The 17,439-nt window shown below is 43.5% G+C and overlaps 1 protein-coding gene across 33 annotated transcripts in view; it reads left to right on the forward strand.

The window, feature by feature from the left end:
* The window catches only part of FHIT (fragile histidine triad diadenosine triphosphatase), a 1,561,686-nt gene that overhangs the window by 852,847 nt on the left and 691,400 nt on the right, over nucleotides 1-17,439 (forward strand). The window lies entirely within an intron of this gene.

Below are 17,439 nucleotides of genomic sequence, written 5' to 3' on the forward strand. Positions count from 1 at the left end.
TAACACTAAATATCATAATCAAAAGAGTTTAGAGAGTTAACTGGCCGCTATAGTGGAATCCAGCAATTCTGACTCTTGACTTTGGAATTTCCATCACGGTTGACTTCTGCCACCCACGTGCTCCTTGGAAAACTTCCATCGTGTTTTGCAACCAATTGCAGATTATTCTTAGATTCGGATGGAAAAACAAAACCGGTGAGTGACAAGACCAGATGCACTTTACCTCGGTTATGAATACAGTCTGATCGCATATCTGCGGGATTTTCAATCTTCTTTTCAAACCCTTCTTTAAGTAGAATGGAAGATGATAAAGATCAGGAGATGGCAGGGAGGTGGAGACAATAGTCCCTTAATAAGACTCTTAGTAATCAGGCAGGCAATTGTGTCTGGAGTTGGGACTGTGAAAGTGACAGACTGACCATTTTGAAGGCTGCCATCATTACAGATTGGCATGTTTCTAATTACACATGAAATGAAAGGCTGCAGAGAAGAAATGGTCCAGAACACTCAACTATTTGAGTATCTGATGAAGGCGAAGAAGCCTTGTCAAGACCAAACTGCAAGATTGCACTTTTCCCAATTTTTTCCAACACTCATTCAGAATCTACATTTTTTTCCCCCTACCTTTTTCTTTTTTTTTCAGTCCCAGCTGCTTTTGTGCCTGGATTTGGGAGTCACATCTGAACTTGCAAGTCATAGCAGGAAACAGATGGCACAATCTGAGGACTTAGTGGGAGGAATTTGAGGAAAGGGACTATTTGTGAGGTATGAGCAGGGCTCAGGGAATTACAGGAAGTGGAGAAGAATCAGGGGACTAACCTTGGCAAGAAGCTGGAACCTTCTCTAGCCCAGGAGGGGCATATGTGTTGCCAGAGGCACACAAGAGCTAACTCTGTCCAAGGGGAGCAGGCACACATTACTGGAGCATGATGAGAAATGGGACAAGGAATTACCCATCTTTTCTCCTTTCCTGGCCGCCATATCCTGCTGACGATTCTCACTGGCCAAACCTAACCCTTTAGGGGATACATGGGTCTGGTAGATACATAGAAAATAACTTTGCAGAACACAGGTCAGGAAGGGCAGAGAATGGATCTAGAGACAAATGGCCGCATACCTGCCTTTCATTAATGTTAAACTGGTATGAAGATCACATGAATGTTAGTGGATTAACTTGAAATTCACTTGCAAGTTCAGAACCAAAGAATTTACTATAGGTATATTAAGCAGACACTATGGGGCAAGGTGAAAATAACCATTGTTAATGCATAGAAAATGGCTCTCCTTATAGATGGATCCTTCAAATCCTGTGTTACTGGGGTTTGCAGAACTAGTGCATCCAGGGGCAGGTGGACCACGTAACTGAGTGAACTGGGCTAGGTGGTAGGTGGCAGTCAGCACTGGGTCTCTACAGACTCTTTAGCACCGTGCTCTCAGTGAAGGCAGCAGTCACTATGCAACACCTAGAAATTCAAGCCTGACATTTTCAGATAGTCTCATTTTTTTTTAACCACAGAAGCAATATAGATAGATTTTTCTTTAATCAACTCATTTTTAAATATTAGCAACTAAATGAATTTTGCTTTTCACAGTCCTCAAGTTTAGACTAACAAACTTTTCTCACTGAATCCTGATGCCTTGAAGCTCTTTGGTCTGTTGAGTGCCGCTTTGTCCTGTTCCGAAGGCAATGACCTGATCTTACTTGATGCAGGAAGGCCGGCTTCATACCCTCAGTAACTCCAAATGTGTGAAGTCCCTCCTGTTGAGGTGTTGTTTTTTTTTCCTCTCCGTATTTATTTATTTGGCTGCACCAGATCTTAGTTGCAGCACACAGGATCTCTAGTTGTGCCATGCAAACTCTGAAGTTGCAGGATGTGGCATCTCGGTCCCTAACCAGGGATCAAACCCTGAGGTCTGCCTTGGGAGCATGGAGTCTAAGCCGTGGGCCACCAGGGAAGTCCACACTCCTATTGCGTTTTTCTCACATCTCTTGTTCCAGATTCCTGCTTTGTCCAGGCCAGCATCCCCACGGAGCCTTTGGTGACAGGCACATCTCTACCTCTTCCTCCAGTCCCCTAGATTAGCAACATAAAGCGATTGTTTCTAAGAGATTTTTTTCCTGGAGGTATTGAGAGAGCAGAGGGTAATTCTATGATGAAGCAGAATCCACTAACAATGCGGTCTGCTGGCACAAGCTAGGCCATCCTCTCCACTGGAGCTTCTTTTCAAGCTCTTCTCAGGACTGAGGGTCCTCACCCTCTGCTTTCAATTCAGCGTCTCTTCCATCTCCTCCACATCCCCAACGTGTACTGTCCCCTACTTTATTACAGCACCCAGAGACAACTCTCCGGAGAAGGTAATGGCAACCCACTCCAGTACTCTTGCCTGGAAAATCCCATGGACGGAGGAGCCTGGTGGGCTGCAGTCCATGGGGTTGCTAGGAGTCAGACACGACTGAGCGACGTCACTTTCACTTTTCACTTTCATGCATCGGAGAAGGAAATGGCAACCCACTCCAGTGTTCTTGCCTGGAGAATCCCAGGGACGGGAGAGCCTGGTGGGCTGCCATCTCTGGGGTTGCACAGAGTCGGACACGACTGAAGCGACTTAGCAGCAGCAGAGACAACTCCCAAATCCCTGTGCTGTCCAATTACTGTCTTACTCTTTGTTGCAATGTCTCCTGCTTTGGTCTAGTCTCTTAAATCACCAAGAGCCCTCCTCCCACCCCTGAGACAAGCAGTCCCACCTAAAAGAACATTTATTTTTCTACCTTGAATGCTGTTATCCTCCTAGAGCAGCCAGCTCAATCATTGCTCTCTTATTCTGATACCATAACCGAACTGCCTTCCTGAGGGCAGGAACAAGAGGGTGTTCTGAACTGAGAAACAGGGTTTACCTCAAAAAAAATCTCCAACGCTAAAGAGTTTGGTAATAGGGGGAGGTAGGGACAGCTTACCAGGCTGAGACACATGAAAGCTCTCCTTTTAGAAAGCACTTTGCTGTTCATTCGCTGAGTCATGTCTGACTCTTGGCGACCCCTTGAACTGCAGCACGCCAGGCCTCCCTGTCCCTTGCTATCTCCCAGAGTTTGCCCAAGCAAAGTTTAGAAAGCATAGAAATGTTTATATACATATATATATATAAAATGACTGATGAGATAGGGATACACAAAGGCTTTTCTTTGGGAAGGTATGCAAGGCTAGGAAAATTATCATAGCTGATGAGATAGGGATTGGTTTCCAGGCTAAAAGGTGATTATAGTCACCCACACAGCTGTTGTAAATGGTGTCCTACTTTGTATTTTTGTTTATTATAGGCTGGAGGGAAGTAAATTGCCACCTCATTGTCAACCAATAATCACTTTCCAGGAAAAGGTAATTTGTCCTCTGAAAGGGGATATTCACCCGTCCAACCTTTTTGATTTCTCAATTGTATGCCTGATGGTTGGACTACTCCTGACCAGGAAATAGGTGTTTCTGCTCTTCAGATCCCAGGTGAAGCTGGTCCAAAGCTCAGTGTGAGACAGATGTGTAATCAGATTGCAGTCAGCATCCTGGCTTTTGGTCACAGTGGGAGACAGTGAACGCATAGGCATTTGATAGTCTCAGTATCTGTCTCCTTGAACTTAACTTTGAGGGAAAGTAGTGTTCACAAAATATTGGAATATATGATTTCCTTCATCACAGGGCTAAGAACTGAAGAAGCTGTTCTATCCACTTTGTTGCCAATACTGAGTCACTCAGTCATGTCCGATTCTGCAATCCCATGGACTGCAGCCCACCACCCTCTGTCCATGAGATTTCTTAGGCAAGAATATTGAAGTGGGTTGCCATTTTCTCCTCCAGGGGGTCTTCCTGACCCAGAGATGGAACCCATGTCTTCTGTACTGGCAAGCGGATTCTTTACCTCTGAGCCACCAGGGAAGCCCGTATTCACTTTAAACTAGGGGAAAAATAACCTTGTTGGAAAAACAAAACTCCACAGAGATCTTTCCTCAATAGCCCTTAAATTTAAGGTACTGTAACAATTCAAAATGTTTTGTTTCTTAGGATATAAATGAAATACTTTAAGATGACTTTAACATGGTTTATTTAGTTCCTATTTAGCAAATTATTCCTACAAAGACTGGAAAGATGACAGAAAGTGCATTATATTTGAAGAGGGGCTGATTATCTAACCTCAAATAGATGTATGAGCATTAGCTTTCAAAATACTCCATGTTAAGCAGAGTATTGGATTGGCAAAAGTGCTCATTCAGGTTTTCCATAAATGTTACAGAAAACTTGAACAAACTTTTTGGCCAACCCAGTATTTACTTCTCATAATAGAATAAATTTCATTTTTATACATAGCTTTTTCCTCTTCTAAACCATCTTATTTTTAAAATTATATAAGGATGTACATATTTGTACATATTTAAATGCTTTTATTATTTGTATTAAAATTTAAAGCCTTTTCTTGTTACACATCCAGATTTTCCCCCCAAACATAGACTCTGTTTCTGCCTATATACTATGCAAATAATACTTTTATTTGGTTCCTGTGAAATGATATAGATTGATTCCAGGTATCTTACTTCTCCCATATAATATGATTTATTAGGTCATGGTAAGCTTTATAGTTTTCTAACGTATCATAAGTATCTCTCTAGATTTCAGACAAAAATTGTTGAGTACAGAACTGATAGATATGTTATAAAATGTTCATATTGCTCTAATAGAACAGGTTTATTACTCATTTGGGATGGGGAAGTGCTAACACTTCATGTGAGTGACCCTGTTCCGCATATGGTTATATGGACAAAAAAAAATTCATTTATCTTTGTAAAACTTCCAATTAATGCTAATTAACTGCCACACTTGATGTGCAGGATCTGACTTGCCATTTGTGGTTTACACCCTTGGTTTTCACTTGCTCATTTGGTTAGCTTCTTCAATGCCTGAAATTTTGCTTAGGAGGTGGACAATTATACTTTCATTGCTGTGTGTGTCCTTTCCCCTCCCAACTCAGCAATATACCTCACAGATTTAGAGGAGATAACTTGCAGAAACTTTCCCTTAAAATAAAACTGGGTATCGATTTCACTTTTCAGTTAGTCACACCTTTCTGTCTTTTACTGCTGCAAGAAATAGAGAACTCACTCACTGGCAAATCTATCCATAGTGACTTTGAAAATATGTAAATATAGTTCTACAAAAATGTACTGCTTAGATCTACGGAGCAAAATTGGTCAAAAAACCTAAGTGCTGCTGTTTTGAATCCAGCCAGGCCCACACTAACTGCAGCTAAGAAGTGAATGCTGGTGAGCTAGTAGAATACACCTATAATCGTGATAAGCGAGCATCTTCCTTGGGATGACTGGCTTGAGAGCTTCTTCTGGGCCATGCTGAGCCTGTCTCAAATTACCCAGGAGCCTGAGACTCCTCTCTCCCAAACCTACTACATTTTGCCCCTCCTTCACAGTAGTCAAGCCGGCTTCATGATCTGGAAGTTGCCCTTCCTGCTGGCTCCTCCTCTTCCTCTCTGTTCCACAGTACACCTCTTGAGTATTAAACTCTGACCCAGTGTCTGCTGGTCAGACCTGAACTTAAACAGATCACTACTAAACTCTTCGTCTAAACTGTTGTAAAAGGAGTCTTTCTTTCCTCTGGTTGAAGTTACTCTTTGAACACTTGGAGTGGAGTGGGTACCATCTTCACAGTAAAGAGTTGGTATAATCATGTGTTTCATTTCCGATATTCTTATATTGTAGCTTTGGCTATAACCCATAGAGAAGTTTCCCTGTTGCCGAGGTACCTTTTGTATATGTGATTTTGTTGGGGAGGGGTAGAGAGAGGGAGGGAGGGAGGGAGGGAGGGGAACAGTGCTTCCTGACTTACCCTGAAATTGAGCCCAAACATGAGAGAGAAAAGCTTTTCATCTTTCACAGTAATTTTTAAAAATGTTCTGGAAAAAATGTGGAAGACCCCTGCATTAGTCTATATCCTAGAATTTAATCCTTTCCCATTTTGAATGTAATTTAATGGAATGAAATTCAGAGAAAAATAACCATTTTGGAGTTGGGTTTAGTACTTTCCAGGTGTTGTTTCCATCAGCGCCTCCATCTAGTTTCAGCACATTTCCATCATTCCAGACTAAAACTCCTTACCCAGTGAACAGTTCCTCCCCAGCCTCCTCCCCGTCCACCCCTTGGTCACCACTGATCTGTATTCTGTTTCTGTGAATTCATCTATTCTGGATATTTCATATAGAAGGAAGCATACAATATGTAACCTTTTGTGTCTGCCTCCTTTCACTTAGTACCTGTAATTTAATCTTGTGTTTATTTCCTAATCAAAAATGCCCTTGGCAATTACGATCATTTCATTCTGCACAAGGGTGCTTTTTTTCCCCCCAAGCACTGTCTTCTTTCAAAGCATAGGAAGAATCTTCGTTACATTTTTTTCTTTTTCTTTTTGTCAGTTGTTTACAAACTTTGCCAGAGAGCAAGACGGCTTTCTCTTTTCCCACACCACATAGCCGCTTTCTCTAGATGCCTATCTGTGAGTGACAGAGAGCATGTCCGGTGACCAGGAACTTTATATAATGCTGCAGTGGCTGTCAGAACAAATAGGTTCTTAAATTTCTGATGGAACAAATAGATATTTCAAGTTCCAAGGGACTTAGCCAGATATCAAAACGAAGGTCACACGATGAGTAGCAGAGGGAGATAGGACTGGTTTTAAAGACTGACTTGTCTCGGCCACTTACTGAGTATGTTAATTATGTACTAAGCCTTAGGTCATTACCTGTAAATGTGGCCTACCGTGGGACTAGCCACAGGGGGGTAGCTGTGAAATTAAATGAAATGGGGTATTGGCCCCAATCAGTGTGATGCCCGATGGGTTGTAAGCTGTGTGTTAGCTGCTCTGTGTGTTAGTTGCTGTGGCTATGGTATGGTGCCGTGTATGGGTTGTGGTTGTGGTTGCTGAGTGGTGTGGTGGTTGTGGTGGTGGTTGTGGACTTGATGTTATTTGCTACCACAGGACATGTGTCTCTGAGCCCAGTGTCTTTATAAGGATAAATTCTAAACACCGGCAACCTTCCAAGCAAAATATGATACCTCTGTCCAAGCTGGTGAAAAGGACAACAGGTAATTCCAAAATTCTATCGTAAATGAATGTGAATTCAGACTTCGGGTCCCCGCTTCTTTTGTGTGTGTGTGAAACTAGGCAAATGAAATCCTGCCACTTGCTCTACATTCTAATGGAGATCGGCACTTGGTCTTGGGATGAGCTGCTTTCTTAACTAGAGTTCAACTTACCAAGTCTACCTGTCTGCCTGTTAGCCCCCTGACCCTCCCTCCTCCTTCTCCTCTTCTTTTTCTTTTCATGTTTTTCTCTGTGTTCAGAGCACAAGTGAGCCTTGTGAACTCATGACCTTCCTCTTCCTCAGAGGCATTACTCAGTCACTTTCGCCTCTTGACATCTTATATCTTTCTCTTTACCTATAAACGCACGTATGGTTTCTCTTTCCCTTTATGGGAAGACATGTAGAAAAGAGTCAGGGCTCTGGATTTTAATTTTCATCTCTACTGCCTAAAAGCTGGCACCTAACCCCTCTCATCCTCAGTGTCTTCATCTATAAAATGGGGAGGCAGTTATGCTGAGGGCTGAATGAGATAGACTGTGTGAAACGCTTAGGGCTGTTCACGCATATAGTGGACGTTGTTTCCTTGCTGAGTTGTATCCGACTCTTTGCAACCTCATGGACTGTAGCCCACCAGGCGCCTCTGTCCATGGGATTCTCCAGGCAAGAATACTGGGGTGGGTTGCCATGCCCTCTTCCAGGGGATCTTCCCGGCCTAGGCCATAGCTCCTGCACTGGCGGGCAGATTCTTGACCACTGAGCTACCAGGGAAGCCCACAGTGAAAGTTACCTAGTAATGAACGTGATGATACGGCTCCTCATTTCATCTTGTGGAAATCAATCTCACCGAACATTACTAGCTGTTGCATCTGCCTCTTGTCTGAGTTCTTTCCACTGGATTCTGTTTCTGCCTTTTCAACTGCTTCCTGAACAGTTGCACTCCGTCATTCTGCTGTCACCTTAAATATGACTTCTTCAAAGATGATCATCTTTTCTGACCTTTTCTATCTCTGTCTTATTGTATCACCCAGCTTTAGGTTCATGCAGTGATCTTTGAATACTTCTGAATACCTCTTTCCCCCACATTTCTAAAATAACTGAGTCCTATATATATTCTTACCTCACAACCTGTTTGTTGTTCGCTCAGTTACATTTCTATGTCCAAGATCATAGAAGAAAGTTCAGACACCATCTTTCAGGACTCGGTGCAATTCTTAAGTGGTAGTGGTGGTGATGATGTTGAAAGCAGCACCACAGCTAATATTTTTTAGCTCTTTGTGCTGGGAACTATTCTATGTATCTGTAAAGTGTATACGTAAAGGGAGCCCCAAAGAATTGATGCTTTTGAATTGTGTTGTCTGAGAAGACTCTTGAGAGTCCCTTGGAGAGCAAGATCAAACCAGTCACTCCTAAAGCAAATCAGTCCTGAATACTCATTGGAAGGACTGATGCTGAAGCTGAAGTTCCAATACTTTGGCCCCCTGATGCGAAGAACTGGCTCATTTGAAAAGACACTGATGCTGGGAAAGATTGAGGGTAGGAGGAGAAGGGAGTGACAGAAGATGGGTTGGTTGGACGGCTTCACTGACTCAGTGGACATGAGTTTAAGCAAACTTCGGGAGAGAGTGAAGGACAGGGAAGCCTGGGGTGCTGCAGTCCATGGGGTCCCAAAGAGCTGATATGACTTAGTGACTGAACAGCTAGAACATAAAGTGTATCACCTCACTTAATTCTCACAACAGTCCTCTTATGTAGGTACTATTTCCTCCATTGGAGATAGGCTCAGAGATATTAAATGACCTGTAGAAGACTGTGGGACTTAGAATTGGTAGTGTCGGATATGAACACAGCCCAGCACTTGGGTGCCTGTGTGCTTAATAACTCTCTGGTGCGCCTTAGCCTTTCTCCTTCCTTGCCAAACGCTCTCTCTGCTCCCATCACCAGGCCTCCTTGAGTTTGGGCACCATTGCTGCCAGGTCACTATAGTATTTAATAAATGTTACTCCGTAACTGAAAAGATCAGGGGTTGTTAGGTAGCACGTGTTGTCCACGCTTAAGTGGGCATATACGTACACTGAAATTGCATGCAGAGTGAGTTGATTTGTTTCTCAAAAAGAAGTTAAAAGCTGTAACTTGGACAGTGTCCCAGAAGCTCCTTGAGTTGGCATCCAAGGCTCTCTTCAATCACCCTCCAGTCTTCTCAAGCCTTCCTGATACTACTCCCATCATTACACCTCAGCCAGTCAGACCAGTCCACTCGCTGTTTCACCTCGCCTTAAACATCCGTCCCGCACCTTTCCTCCTGAGGCTTTGTTTACACCATAACTATATCCTAAGAGACCCCCCCCCCTTCCACTCCCCATTTTCTTTCCTGTGAATTCTCCAAAGTTTACCCTCTGTCCCAACTCTTTTTAGTATCTTCTTGGATGACTCCAAGCTGATAATAAGATAATGTTCCTCCAACTCACACAGAACACAAAAGTGGGGTGAGTCTCAGAGGCGCTCAGGAAAACAGACAGGAAGTATGGAATGAAGTCAGCCAGCTGTTGTCATATGTGGTGAAAAGCTCGCTGTTACCAGTTTTCCAAGAGATGATGAAAATCTGCATATCTTCAGTGCAGTCTCTTGAATTTTTAAGGTTGACAATTAATTTAAAATAAACTAATTATATGCGAGTAAACAAAATTTGTATGTGGCAGCCTTTGGGCTTTGCCTTTTCTTAAGCGGTGTGTTGTCCACATTTGTCAGCCGGAAGTATGGCTGAGGACCAGACAGTTTTCTGGGGTCGTGGCAATGTCCCAGGCCATCCTGCATCAGTCACCAGCATCCATGCCAGACCAAGGCATACTTCTGGAAAAGCTGGACTGTGAGCCTGAAAAATGGCATGTTAGCTTCAGAACATTTAGCAGTTTGGAGAAATCCAGCCCCGTCCAGGATCTGAGAAGACGTTTGTGAATTCTGTTATCAGTGGCTGTGGCCAGATCTTCACTCCAAAGAGCAGATGATGGAAAAGCTGGTGCTGAAGTGTTTCATGATCTGCATGCTGCCGGAGAGCCAGGTCTTAGTAAAAAAAAAAAAAAAAAGTGGTGTGGAGACTTGTAAAGACCTGAGGGATGTGCTTAAAAATAAGCAGAAACTGAAGAAGTGAACCACAGTCGGCATACAAGGACAGGAATTTCTGGTGCAAAACTCAGATGTTGAGGTATTATAAGGTGAACTCAGTGACATGGATGATGAAAGAGACCTATCCAGGGAGGCCTGGTCTGCGGTCAGTGTAATACCTCCAGAGAAGGGCCAGCAGGACCAGACAAGTCCCTTGCCCAAGACCATTCCTGAAACGGGTGAAATGGAGGGTATGGCACCCAAGGGGAGCTCGGAGAAGGACTTGATGGGAGACACGGAAGAGAGAAGAACCCATCAGTCTGAAAAGCCTGGACTTCTGAAGGCTTCTGAGGGAGAAGTTTGAACTAACAGTGGATTCAGAAGACATTTTCTTAGGAGTCGCAGATGTTTCAAAAGGAAATGGACCAACAGCCCCACATTCCAAGAAGTGCGTCAAGAAGAAACCACATCTTTGGACAAAGAGTTCTCAGGAAAACTTGGGTCTCTTTCCATTGGTTCACCTGGCACTGTGGGATCCACCAGTCTTCCTAAAGGAAAAGAAACCCGGGGTAGGGCATCCTATGAATATAGGGTATGCAAGAAGAAATTTCCTTATCAATCTCAGCTTACTCTGCACCAGAGGACACATACAGGCGAGAGACCCTTTAAATGCAGTATTTGTGTCAAAGGTTCATGCAGCCTTTAAATCTTTGGGTTCACCAACAGATCCACACAGGCAAGAAGCCATACTGCTGTGATCTGTGTCCCAAGAAGTTCACCAGCATCTCCATACTGCCTGCTCATGAGAGGACCCGCATCCAGGAGAAGCTTGCCAGTGTGAGCTCTGGGACAAGACCTTCAGCTGCAGTGGGGACCTCAGTGTTCACTGATGCACCCACTCTGGGCTCAAACCCTACGTGTGTCCTAAGTGTCACAGTACCTTCCATTGGCTGGGGACTTACATATATCACCAGGAAAGCCGTTCTAAACCGCTCACCCAGGATCCTGCCCTCAGGCCCAAGTCCCTTCTGCTCCAAGGAGGACATTCAGGATGATCTGTTACCTCTGTGATACAAAGTATGAAGAACTTAGGAGGATACTGGGACCCAGTGGGGTTCTAGTCACATCAGTTAGGATCTTTGAATGATGATTTATTTTCCCTTGGGAGTTTGTTTCCTACTTTGCTATAGACTATGGTTTTATGATAATTTTTTGCTGTGTGTTGTTCTTCTTCCAAAGAAGGCATGTCTCACTGTTTATCAGTACTTCATCATGAAACTGAGGCTGCTGCTGACTGTCTTCCTGTTAGGCATTATTTCATTGTAAAATAGAATGCTCCTGGCAGGGCAGCCAGATGAAATACAGGATCACCAGTGAAATTTACATTCCAAATAAACAAACTCGTTTCTGTCAAAAATAAATCAATAAATAATACCTTATTTGGGTGCCACTTTCTGTCCCAAGCAGTGATTAGAATTAAATTTTTTTTTTGTAAAGGCAGCAGCAGAGAGTTTAATAAGCATTTGGCTTAAAACACCCATTTCAATACTTACATTAGTGAATTATCAGGCAAGCTCTCAATTGCAAGTATTTTGTGAAGAATTAGAATTTTCTGACTAGAGAAAATTGGACTGAGTGCTTTTTCTCTTTTTAATATTAGAAATTGAGATTCAAAATTAAGCTTTTATAACATTTGAATATCCATCTATTGTTACTCAGGTAAACTGAAATTATTTTCATTTGGCAGTTTTGAAGCAAGTGAGTGAATCAAATCTGAAGCTGATAACTTGTAATTATATTGATTTTCCTTGTGCTTCTTGGGTATTCTTCAAAGTGACAATGCTTAGAGCAAATGTCACTTTATCACCAACAGCTCTGCAACCCCCTAATTGCAGCTGACAGATGTACTATGAGAATGTATGAAAAGGATTCTCAGTAGAGCAGATCAAAGTCTCCACCAACCGCTAGAGTTGGTCAGCCATCTCAGCAGCTTCCAAGTCCCCAAGAATGTGTGTGGTGCTTAAGAGAGAAAACAGGGAGGTGGGGCTGGTGGAGGTATACACAGGACTCCAGGAAGGAGGTGACAGACAAGCAAGCAAGAAGTGTTTCTTTTGACAAGTGTATTGTAGGCTAGTGAATAAATAATGAAAGAAGTGACTGTAATTAAGTGTTTACTTAATTGAACGATTGCTTGAAATATGGGTGCATGGTAAGGACCTCATTATAGACCATATTTGGCATATAAATATGATATTTATGTTGAGGGCTAGTTAATTGGCTCTCACAGGTGGAGTGATGGGTCAGCTGTGGCCTTGCCTCCTGTTTGCACTGGACGAGCCCAGTCTTGAAACAAAGATACTCTTGTAGCGTTTTGAAATCTGCCAAGCCAGACACTCATCTTAGAAGCTGTTTGGTAGTTAGCATTTGGAAATTATGAGCTGAAAGCCTAATGTGTGAGGACAGATGACAGGGTGAGGAATTGTAGACAGACTGTGCCCCTGGGTTTTACTGAAGCAAGATGCCTCACTGTGCATTTTCTATCCTCATTTCTGACAGTGAGTCTTCAAAGAGACCATTACCTAAAACATTCAGTAAATGTGGGGGGAGAGTGGTAATTCTCAAATTCTGCATCAGAGTTACCTGGAAGGCTTATTAAATCTGACACGGTTGGGGACCAGCCCCAGATTTGTGATGCAGTAGGTCTGGGAAGGGGCCAGAAGATGTGTGTTTTTAACCCAGTCCCAATTGATGCTGATGCCGTTGGTCTAGGGACCACACTTAGTCAACATCTTATATAGAAAACCAATTAGTGATTGCAAGTGAATTACTAAAACTAGCACCTGCACAAGCATGATGCCACCCAGTGCAGTGGAAATTAGGGTGATTCTCAGTGAGGAACTTCCTGCCACACAAAGCACCACCAGGTTGACCAAAAGTAGCCAGAGTGGTGCTGCAGGAAACTGGGTTCAGAAAGTGGGTTCTAGGAATGAGTACCTTCCACTTGGTAACCTTGTGATTTTAGGAAAGTTACTGAGCCACTCTGCACCTCGGCCTCCTCATCTGTCACAAGCAGATGATAGTAGTCCCTGTAGAAATTTGGACACAGCTTCCATGAGAGGATGTGTGAAACACTTCTAGAATAAGAACTGGTGTGTAGAGTGAGCTGTATTATTACGTAAAGGTCCAAAGGAATGTAACTGTGTATCAGTGCATATACATCTCAGTCTGTTCAGGTCGCTGTAACAAAATATCACAGACTAGCTCGCTTATAAGCAAAAGAAATGTATTTCTCACAGATCTAGAGGTTTGAAGCACGAAATCAAGGTGGCAGCATGGTTGAATAAGGGCCCTCTTCTGTGTCGCAGACTTCTCGTTGTGTCCTCACATGTTGGAAGCATCTAGGGAGCTCTGTGAAATATCTGTGAAATCTTAATTATTTAGTTGCATCAGGTCTTTGCTTTGTCAAGCAGGATCTTCTGTTGTGGTGCATGGGGTTTAGAGTGCGTGGTCTTAGTAGTTGCAGTGTGAGGGCTTAGTTACTCTGCAGGATGTGAGATGTTCCCCACATCCTGCAGAATTCCCCAGCGAGGGATCAAATCCATGACGTTGCAAGGCAGATTCGTAACCACTAGAACACCGGGGAAGACCCTGTGAGATCTCTTTTATAAGAGCACAAATCCATTCATGGGGGCTCAACCCTCATGACCTGATCACCTCCCAAGGCTCTGTTTTGTAACACTATCATAACAGTTGCACAGATCCAAACATGTGAATTTTGTGTGAGCACATTCAGACTATATATATGTAGGAGAGATGGAAAGGCATGTGTTTTCAGGTTTGGGGCTGCTTAGCCTAGGGGACCTGGCTTGTGCGGAAAGCTACCTGAGCTGCAGTTGAGGTGAGCTCTTTATCATATCAATACCATTCAATTCAGCTCAGTCACTCAGTTGTGTCTGACTCTCTCTGACCCCATGGACTGCAGCACACCAGGCTTCCCTGTCCATCCCCAACTCCCAGAGCTTGCTCAAACTCGTGTCCATCAAGTTGGTGATGCCATCCAACCATCTCATCCTCTGTTGTTCCTTTCTCCTCCTGCCTTCAATCTTTCCCAGCAATTAGGGTCTTTTCCAAGGAGTCGGTTCTTCACATCAGGTAGCCAAAGTATTAGAATTTCAGCCTCCGCATCAGTCCTTCCAATGAGTATTCAGGACTGATTTCCTTAAGGATTGACTGGCTGGATCTCCTTGGAGTCCAAGGGACTCTCAAGAGTCTTCTCCAGCACCACAGTTCCAAAGCATCAATTCTTCAGTGCTCAGCTTTCTTTATAGTCCAACTCTCACACTCATTCATGACTACTGGAAAAACCATATCTTTGACTATTGTTGGCAAAATAATGTCTCTGCTTTTTAATATGCTATCTAGGTTGGTCATAACTTTCCTTCCAAGAAGCAAGTGGCTTTTAATTTCATGGCTGCAGTCACCATTTGCAGTGATTTTGGAGCCTAAGAAAATAAAGTCTGTCACTGTTTCCATTGTTTCTCCATCTATTTGCTGTGAAGTGATGGGACCTGATGCCATGATCTTAGTTTTTTGAATGTTGAGTGTTAAGCCAACTTTTTCACTGTCCTCTTTCACTTTCAACAAGAGGCTCTTCAGATCCCCTTCACTTTCTGCCATAAGGGTGGTGTCATCTGCATATCTGAGGTTATTGATATTTCTCCCAGCAATCTTGATTCCAGGCTGTGATTCATCCAGCCTGGCATTTTGCATAATGTCCTCTGCATAGAAGTTAAATAAGCAGGGTGACAATATATAGCCTTGAGGTACTCGTTTCCTGATTTGGAACCAGTTTGTTGTTCCATGTCCAATTCTAACTGTTGCTTCTTGACCTGCATACAGATTTCTCAGGAGGCAGGTAAGGTTGTCTGGTATTACCATCTCCTGAAGAATGTTCTAGTTTGTTGTGATCTACACAGAAGGGTTTTATCTCAAATGTGAAGAATATTTCACGAGACTGCTGACTAGGTGTATGGTTTGTTAATATAGTAGCTTCAGTGACTAGTGGCAACTGTGATGGTGAACTGAGACTGACTGAGAAAAATGGAGAGAGGAAAGCAGCAGAAGGAGATTGAGAGTTAGTGATGGAGAAGAGTGAGGACAGAGATAGGAAGGTGACAGAACTCTGGAAACTCAGGGCTCTTGAATAACAGTGCTTTAGATATAAGTTAAATTCAGTGTTTCTATTAGTATTCTAAATATACTACTTCTAATACTGCACTATACTAATTCTAATTCTACTGTTAACCCTAATCTACGTACATCCATTTACACCATAACCACTTAGGTGCTTACGGGTGCTAAGTGCTGGCCTCTTGTATTTTGATTTTTTGGGAAGTTCTGAGCATCCATCTTAGGGAGTATGATAGATGTGAGGGTGAAGAAAGCATACTCACGGCCCCCAAGGAGAATACAGACATGTGGGAAAGAAATTGAAGAGTAAATAAGATATCCTCAGGCAAAGGAGGGGAAAGAACAGTGTTATCAAGTATGGATTTTCTAGAACAGAATCCTGGTTAGAATCGTGCCTTCAACCCCATTTAGCCGTGAAGTCTTGGACATATTGCTTATCCTTTGGAAACCCGCAGTGAACTCATGCTTGTAGTGGAGGTGGTTCTGAGTTAAAGGGCTGGGGATGCATGTCAGGCATGTGCCATTTATTGCCTTGGGTACCCCGTGCCTGTGTGCATGCTGAGTCATGTCCAGCTCTTTGTGGCCCCATGGGCTGTAGCCCACTAGGCTCCTCTGTCCATAGAATTTTCCAGTCAAGGGTACTGGAGGGGTGCCATTTCCTACTCCTGGGGATCTTCCCCACCCAGGGCTCGAACCCATGTCTCTTTCATCTCCTGAACTGACAGGTGGATTCTTTACCCCTGCACCACTATGGTACACAATGACCCTTCCTTAATGAGGCTGTGGGCTTGTTGGTTTGTTGGGTGCTATTCTTTTGCAGGTAGAGTCCTGGGTTTTAGATTAGTGCTTTCAGCCATGTATACTGTGATGGTAGCAGTGTGTAGAACACAAGACATTGCTTGAAGAAAAGTCAAGAAGTGGACCTTGAGGTCACGTCAGCTGGAAGAAAGATGGCTGTTTACCGAAAAGTGTGTGGCTCTTGTTCTCTGCGTATTTGAGGGAGTTGGCAGGGCAGTCACTGGTTTCTGCTGAAACAGGGATGGTGTGTAGGAAGAGGAATAAGGGAATAGTACAATAACTGCAGATGCTTTTATGGACATTGTAAGCTGAGGTTGCCCTTCAAGAGTTACTGCCTTATCATTACCGCTGACTTGTTTCATGGTGTTGTCAGTCCTAGAACTGCTCAATGTGCTGCCAGAACACTGATTCTTGACAAATGTGCAGCTCACACATGACGGCTATGGATCCTGGGCTTCAGATCATGGCAGTTTGGTGCTAAGCAAACAATGGGAGGACTGGGAAGGGAGGGAATCTTCTGGAGGCAGAAGAGACCAGTAAGCATGATCTCTGGCGCCACACTTTCTGCCTTAAATCTGGGCTCTGCTACAGGCTTGTTGGGTGCCTCTGACCACGTTCCTTGCCCCATGGCTCCGTTTCCTCACGGGGAACCTAGGGTTGAGTTAACACTTGTATAGCATCACCAGCTGCGTCATTGGCACTGGAGGATTAGTCATCTATCTTTGGCTGCGCAGGGGCTTTTCTCTAGCTGTGGAGAGCAGGGGCACTCCCCAGTTGCAGTGCTTGCGCTTCTCGTTGTGGTGGCTTCTCTTGTTGCGGAGCACAGGCTTTAGGGAAAGCTGGCTTCAGCAGTTGTGGTATGTGGCCTCAGCAGTTGTGGTGCTTGGGCTTAGTTGCCTCGCATCGTGTGGAATCTTCCCCGACCAGGGATCAAACCCATGTCCCCTGCATTGGCAGGCAGATTCTTAACCCCTAGACCACCAGGGAAGTCCAGGTTAGTTATTATTTCTATTATTTCATGTAAGGAAGGATACTACCAACCTTTCACAGTTTTCCCAGAGCACTGAAGAAATTCAAGGTGACCTCTTAGAGTAATACTGTAAAATCACATTAACATTTAACTCATAAGAATTGTACTCTACATGCCTTTAGGATAACTAACATATATTATATATAATCACATATATGACTGTTCAGAGCTGCTGTTTTCTTTTTCTTCTT

The sequence above is a fragment of the Ovis canadensis genome, chromosome 19 (assembly GCF_042477335.2).
Source record: "Ovis canadensis isolate MfBH-ARS-UI-01 breed Bighorn chromosome 19, ARS-UI_OviCan_v2, whole genome shotgun sequence".
Lineage (NCBI taxonomy): Eukaryota > Metazoa > Chordata > Mammalia > Artiodactyla > Bovidae > Ovis > Ovis canadensis.